Source organism: Paramormyrops kingsleyae, chromosome 15 (genome assembly GCF_048594095.1).
Source record: "Paramormyrops kingsleyae isolate MSU_618 chromosome 15, PKINGS_0.4, whole genome shotgun sequence".
NCBI classification, from domain to species: domain Eukaryota; kingdom Metazoa; phylum Chordata; class Actinopteri; order Osteoglossiformes; family Mormyridae; genus Paramormyrops; species Paramormyrops kingsleyae.
In genome coordinates, this window is record NC_132811.1 from 7,708,950 (window position 1) to 7,716,383 (window position 7,434).

Genomic DNA, 7,434 nt, shown 5'->3' on the forward strand with positions numbered 1-7,434 from the left:
TCCTTGTTTCTCTGTATTTAAGTTCCTGCCTTTGTTAATTTCCTCAGTTAGTCATTGTAGATGTTAATGCGTGTTTGTAGCTATGGTTGTTTTCTAGTTTTGCTCCCTGTTCTGCTCTGTTCCCTAATTATGTTACTTTGTGGTTACTTTGAGTTAATTCTTATTTGTCCTTGCTTTCTTGAACCCTTGTGGTCCTTTTATTTTCTGGTTGCCCCTTTGTGTTCTCTTTTGAGTTTAATAAAGTCCTCTGTTTGCTGTGAGCCATTCCATGGGTCGTCACTCTGTCTCTGCTTGCGCCATGCTCCACCATAACAGCTCCAAAGCAATCAAGAAAAACTGCAATTCTACACTGAATATGTCAACTATGAGTACCAAATGTTACTTTACTGTCTAATACAGCCAGTTCCCAGGTTACCAACGACATCTGTATCCAGACTTTCTTTGAATTTGTTTGAAGTTGGAAAAATAAACTGTATGAAGTACTGTATAATTTTCTTGATTGCTTTGGAGCATTTCTCAAATGACAATTTAGTTGTGAGTATGTTAAATATGTTTCATAAATTGTACCAAAGTACATAGTGAAAAACTGTAATGATTATAATAAAAGTATCTACACACTGTACCTCGAGCCGACGGACTGCTGAAGCTGCGCAATGTTTCTGTGTGTCACAAAGTAGCATATGCATTCATTATGACAAACCATTGTATTTAAGTAATTATTTTTCATATTATAGGCTTTATGGCAGTCCATTCGGAAGCACGAGTTGTGTGTAAGTTGGATGTTTTTAACCTGAGTGCCACCTGTACATGGGTAGACAACCGTGACCCTGTAGTGCTGGTATAATTAATTTATATCCTACCTGATCTGTGGCGTTAGTTGTTTGGTTGGTTGGTTAGTTGGTTGGCAGGAAGGTAGCTACAGTAGATAGGTAGAGTTGGACAGTGTAATACAGTGCAAATGAATATCCTTCCAAGTAGTTTGCTTAAAAATAATGGTCTGAAAGACAATTTTCAATCAACTGTTTGTGTAATTAAAAAAAGATCCAGTTTTACTTTTAAATAACTGTTTACAGTATAGATATATTCTCTCCATGATTGTGGATATGTCTGTTGGAATTATATTGATCTAAATTCAATATTTTTAAAACCACCAGATTTAAGAGAAGCTAAACTTGACACAATAATAGATGATGTGATAAGAGTGTAATAAAGTGCTAAGAGTGTAATAAAGTGGAGCAACTTTGTCTTTAACTGCAAAATAATCCATCTTCTACTTATCATGGTCTGGGTACCTGCAAAAAAATCTCTCATCAATCTACTATTTCCATGTCATCCTCGTGAATCAGAGGCAGTGGCAAGGGAGGAGGAGAGAGGCAGCGGCAAGGGAGGAGGAGAGAGAGAGGCAGCGGCAAGGGAGGAGGAGAGAGGCAGCGGCAAGGGAGGAGGAGAGAGAGAGGCAGCGGCAAGGGAGGAGGAGAGAGGCAGCGGCAAGGGAGGAGGAGAGAGAGAGGCAGCGGCAAGGGAGGAGGAGAGAGGCAGCGGCAAGGGAGGAGGAGAGAGAGAGGCAGCGGCAAGGGAGGAGGAGAGAGAGGGGCAGCGGCAAGGGAGGAGGAGAGAGAGGGGCAGCGGCAAGGGAGGAGGAGAGAGGCAGCGGCAAGGGAGGAGGAGAGAGGCAGCGGCAAGGGAGGAGGAGAGAGATAGGCAGCGACAAGGGAGGAGGAGAGAGAGAGGCAGCGGCAAGGAGAGGGAAAAAGCAGCCACAGTAAGGGCAGAGAGATACCTTGACCTTTTAAAAGAAATTAATAGATCATTAAAATATATTTTTATATGAACTTACAGTCTTTGAGTCATTGAGTTGTGTGTTATTTAAAACAAGATGAGTGATTAAAAGGAGGGTCTAGTATCAGAGTATCTTTAGGGCAGTGCACTTGGTTCAGTCGCACCAGGCCCACTCAAAAGGGAAACTTTCCTAGTTAATGATAGGCTAAATAATAATAAGTATTAAATAGTAGTTTTCATTGATTTGTTTATGCAGCCGCATTTAAAATGTTATTTTGGATAAATATTATGGTCACTTAAATTATGCTAATTGTGGCATTGAGTTGGGTTTGCCTAATCCTGGTTACAGTCAGTTATAATTGGTGGATAATTACACTAGCAATGGAGAGAGAATAAAATAATGATAATTCACTATATCCCTGTGGGAAAATTCTCCCCCCCCCTCCCCATCTTGCTCTGCATGACACACAGACACATGTACAGGTGAGGGGGGGGGTCACAGCACAGGGGCAGCCATACTTGATAGTAGAAAACACATGATTTAGTTTATTATGGTGTAGTTTTTTTTTTTCCACACAGTTGTTTTTACAATGTGCAAATTAAGTATCTTTAAGGTTTTCCTTTGCAGATAAAAAGCCATAAAAAATCAATTCAATATCTAACTAATAACTACAATAACTTAAATGTAAATCTAAATGAAACTATACAAAGCTACTTAAATGTATTAATCAAATACACTAAATTTGTGTTTAATTACGCCAATTAAATATATAAAAGAAGGCTTCAAGGGTAATTAAATATCTGTTGGAAATCTGTAATCATGGTCTACAAGGCATGCAGGCAGCCTCGCAGGGGCAGACGGTTGTGCGGCCAATGTGGCACCAATATTTTGGCCTGACAATTCATGTTCATCTCCTGAGCAATTCAATTCATCTTCTTCATCCTCCTCTTCACTCTGTAGCCAAGTTTCCTCTTCCAAGGTATCATTGGTGGACAGGGAGAGATTGTGGAGGACGTGACAAGCAGCTTTCACCCTCGGAGGGAAACAGAGGCCGGACCTCTAGAGCTCTCTAGCAGGCGTTTAGCATGCCAAACATGCGCGCCATGATGCATCTCGCCTTGGCATGACGGCTGTTGAACCTGGCCTCAACTCACCCTGGTGGTTGGTAGATAACAAATTAACAAAGTACAGTACTTGAATATAATTCCCCTGTACATTCTAATGTTTTTCCTGCTCCTAATACATCCTGTCCTACTCACCATGGTCCTGTAAATTAACTGATAAGCTTTTGTACAAAAACACCAAAAATGTGTAGGGCTGAGGCCATTCAGTCATTCTAAGACCAGTCCTGAATCCTCTAGTTTAATTTTTCCCCACTCAAGCTCTTGCTTATTTGATATTTCACTGAACCCGTTGAAGAAAGCAGTGAGGACCAGAGTCTTGGGGTCTAGTTTCAGAATATTTCAGTCATGTATTCTTACCCGACACAGGCTGCCAGAACGGCGTGATGACAGCTACAGGAAGTTGCAGGCATGGGTATCCACCATCTCCAAGAAGAACGTAGCCTGCTGGTGGGTAAAGTGCCTCCTTAAACACTGGAGATCTGCGTAGAACAGGGGTCTCAAACTCCAGTCCTGGGGGGCCGGGGCCCTACACAGTTTTCAGTTCCCCCTCATTTAACACACCTGATTAAACTCCTTGTGCTAATTACCACACAGCTCTTGAGCTGAATCATTTGTGGTGGAAGGGGGAAAGAACTAAGCTACACAGGGCTCCGGCCCCCCAGGACTGGAGTTTGGTACCCCTGGCGTAGAACAAAAGCATCATCCACAGACCCTGTATCGCCAACATAAATATCTAAAAATTTGCCTCGGCTGTCACAGATGCCTTGCAGGATCACTGATGGAAACAGCTTTCGATTTATATAGCATTTCTTCTGTGGTTCAGCTGATGGACGTGTCTGTATGTGGCATCCATCTATGGCACCTGCAGTGAATTTAAAGGCCTCATGTCCACCAGTGTGAGCAAAGCCTTCTCTCACCTCCTCCAACTCATCTGGCTTTGGGAAATGGATGATCCTGTGGAGGACAGACTGTCATCATTTCCTCTGTTATACTGTGGGCTGCTCTGCAGACAGTGGCCCGTGGCAAATGTGTCACACAGCTGTCACACGGTATGATTCCCCACATGCCAGCCAGGACACAAACACCAGACCTTCCATCTCATGTCTCCATCCATGACCTTTTTCTCTCAGCAGGATCTGGGTAAACGTTCTGATGGTGTCCCAGGTGAACCTAAATGATGTTCTGGTATGTGTATTCGAGAAGTACATTTTAAGAATGAGATCCTCGAAATATTCCTTCTACTATCAGACTATAGCCCCAGTTGAGGTCAACAGCTGTCCATTCCTGCTTCTGAGTCGCCTGACAATTTATCAGAACCTTTTCAAGGCTGACCAAAAGTTCTTCTCCACAGCCTCACCAAACTCCTCCCACAGCTGAGTTTTTGCTTCAGCAACTGCCAGAGCCACTTCCCACTTGACCTTCCAGTACCACAAGCCAACCCAGCTCAGAAGGCCTCTTTCTTCAGCCTGACAGCTCCCTTTACTACTGGTGTTCACCACTGGGTTCAGGAATTGCCACAGAGACTTGCACCAACCACCTTACGGTCACAGTTCCACAATGCTGCCTCAGCAATAGAGTCCCGGAACATGCCCCATTCAGGTTCCATGTCCCCTGACTCCCTTGTGAGAGAAGAGAAGTTCTGCTAGAGGTGTGAGTTGAAGATCTCCTGGACAGGGGCCTCCACCAGACACACCCAGCACACCCTCAGTATGCGTTTGAGTCTACCAGGTCTATCTGGCATCTTCCCCCATCTTACCTTGGGTGCTCTAGTGCCAGGTGCACTTATGAACACCCTTATGCTCGAACTTGGTGTTCGTTATGGACAAGCTGTGATTATCACATAAGTCCAATAACTGATCACCGCTCGGATTACGATCAGGCAGGCCTTTCCTCCCAATCACACCCTTCCAGGTTTCACTGTCATTACCCACGTGAGCATTAAAGTCCCACACCCTCATTTAACACTCCCAGAATGATGGAGTTCCCAGACGGGGCACCTTCCAGCACCCACTCCAAGGTCTCCAAGAAGGCCGGATACTCTGAACTGATGTTCAGTGCATATGCAAAGACCACCATCAGAGCCCTTCCCCTGACACAAAGTCGAAGGGAGGCGACCCTCTCACCCGGGGTAAACTCCAACATGCTGGCACCAAACCGATGGGCTACAAGTATCCCCACCTCAGCCCAGCACCTTTCACCATGGACACCTCCAGAGCCGAATAGAGTCCAGTCCCTCTCCAGGAGTTTGGTTCCGGAGTCTGAGTCGTGCGTTGAGGTGAGCCCAACTATATCTAGTCGGTATCTCTCTACCTCCCACACCAGCTCAGGCTCCTTTCCCACCAGAGAGGTTATGTTCCATGTACCTAGAGGCAGTTTTGGCCTCAGACGATTGGCCCTCCAAGACCCCTGCCTTTGACTACTACCCTATCTACATTGCACCCAACTCCCACAGCTCCCCCTGCAGGTGGTGGGTCCACAGGGGGGTGGACCCATGTTATTTTCCTGGGCTATGCCCGCCTGGGACCCATGGGTGGAGGCCTGGTTACGAGTTGCTCACCCTCAAACTCCTGGTCCAGGCCTGACTCCAGGGCAAGGCCCTGGTCTCCCCAATCCAGGTCGGGTAACATTGTCCATTGTTTTATTTTTCTTCGTGGGGGTGCTCTGATAGTCTGGCTGCTCACCTAGGACTAATTTGCCTTGGGAAACCCTACCAGGGACAATTGCCCCTGAAAACATAGCTCCTAAGATCATAGGGGAACACAAATCCCTCCACTACGACAAGGTGGCAATTCATAGAGGGGAATATAATACAAATCAGACATAAATATGTTAACTGATGTGGTTTTAAAGTATAACCTTGAGATTTGTTGACTTAGCAAAGTCAATCTTAGTACATACACTGTAGAGGATGTGAGTGTTCAGTGTTCAGTTTTTTTAAAGTGATTGTAATTTTGTTTCCAACATAAGTTCATGGCTTCCCCAAAGCCCATCCCTGGAAGCACAGGTCATGGGAACTGCTCCGACAGGACGCCAGAACATCACAGGTCTTATGCATAAAACAGAGACGCAAATAAAATTAGAGGCAAATTTTCCGAGCCCCATGAGAACACAGGACCTCCATGTACCAAGAACAGGGGGTGAGAATCGAACCCCCAACTCTGGGTGTGTGAGACCACCATGCTATCCTCATTTGTTTCTATTATCTCTTATTATTAACTAATGTGTGACTTTTTTGTGGTGAGTTTTTTTTTTGATTGATATTAAAGCAATATTTAGTACTTCAACCAGAAAAGTGCTGCTACATAAATAGTTTCCTATTTTAATTAATTAAGAAGTGAATCCTTACTTCTTGTATAAGATGGCAGACTAAAAGCATAAGATAGCACACTAACCAGGTCATCTGTAGTTTTGCTTACAGGTTCCCAGTCTATAGACAGTCTCAGTTAACTGGGCTCCACTTAAGCTTGAAGTGAGACACAAACACTATCAGACTGACTGCATTTTTATTCTTCTTTTATCCAAACCGAAAGACAGCCGAAAGTTAACAGGGAAGAAAGGACCTACTGAACACTGACACATCATAACCCTGTACCCCGTGTTAAAAGCAGCAGCTTAATGTTCAGTTTGTGGATTATGCCATGGTCATTCTGTGTTCCTCACAAGCTGCACTTATGGTTCTATCAGACAAATGAATGTGCTACCACTGCTGTTATTACATACGAGTGTAAAAAACATCTCCATAATTACATTACTGTCCTGTATTGAACCATATCCAAGCCAGCTATATCTGAGACTGGCTGGGTCTTTGAAAGGGAAGTGCTGACTGAAATCTGTGAGTCCTATTTGCAAAAGAGCAAGAGGGGAACAGCTTAAAAAAGAAGGGTGATGACTGAGTGAGAGAGAAAAATAAATAAATAAAGGGTGAATAAAAGGAATGAGACACCGAGAATGAATGAGGTGATGGCTCTCTCTTTTCATCTCCGAGATCAAATGGGCAGGATTGAGGGGACCTATTGTACTTAGAAAAAGAGTAAAATTCCAAAAAGAACATGAGACAAAATAGATTAAAGGACACAATGCAGTTTGACACAAAATTTGTATCAAAAAAGCAAAAAAAAACATGTGTTTTTTTTAGCAAATAATACTAGGACATTGACCTTCACCTGGACAAATGGTTTTGATGTATGGGAAAACAGCCTTGTTCAGCGACCCTAAGTTAATGGCATATTCAGTTGAAGAATGTGTTTTGCAAAAGCTGTCATTCTGTTTCACTCAGGAATAAAAGCAGAAAATAACACAAGTCTTCCACATATTTCAGATACAGGTGCTGTCTGCTGAGTTTCACAGTAAATGACTGGGAAGACCATTCACCTGTTGGATGCTGAATCCCCCTGTACTGTCCCAGTCTCTCTCTGGTCCCGTTTGGGATACATTAAACAGAAGGGAAACAACTCTGAAAGATAAAAGGATAAACAACTCTGCTTCTGACAGTAGAGGTCTTTGCCTGCTCCCCTTTATAGCCATGGCTCA

At 43.9% G+C, this 7,434-nt stretch overlaps 1 long non-coding RNA gene across 1 annotated transcript; it reads right to left on the reverse strand.

Moving 5' to 3' along the window:
- Window positions 1–2,302: 2,302 nt before the first annotated feature.
- LOC140578553 (uncharacterized) lies at window positions 2,303–5,204 on the reverse strand. Its single transcript, XR_011982822.1, has 2 exons — window positions 3,262–5,204; window positions 2,303–2,935 (listed from the first exon to the last, which is right to left on the reverse strand). It is a non-coding gene; the product is annotated as an uncharacterized lncRNA (long non-coding RNA).
- Between the last annotated feature and the right edge of the window lie 2,230 nt (window positions 5,205–7,434).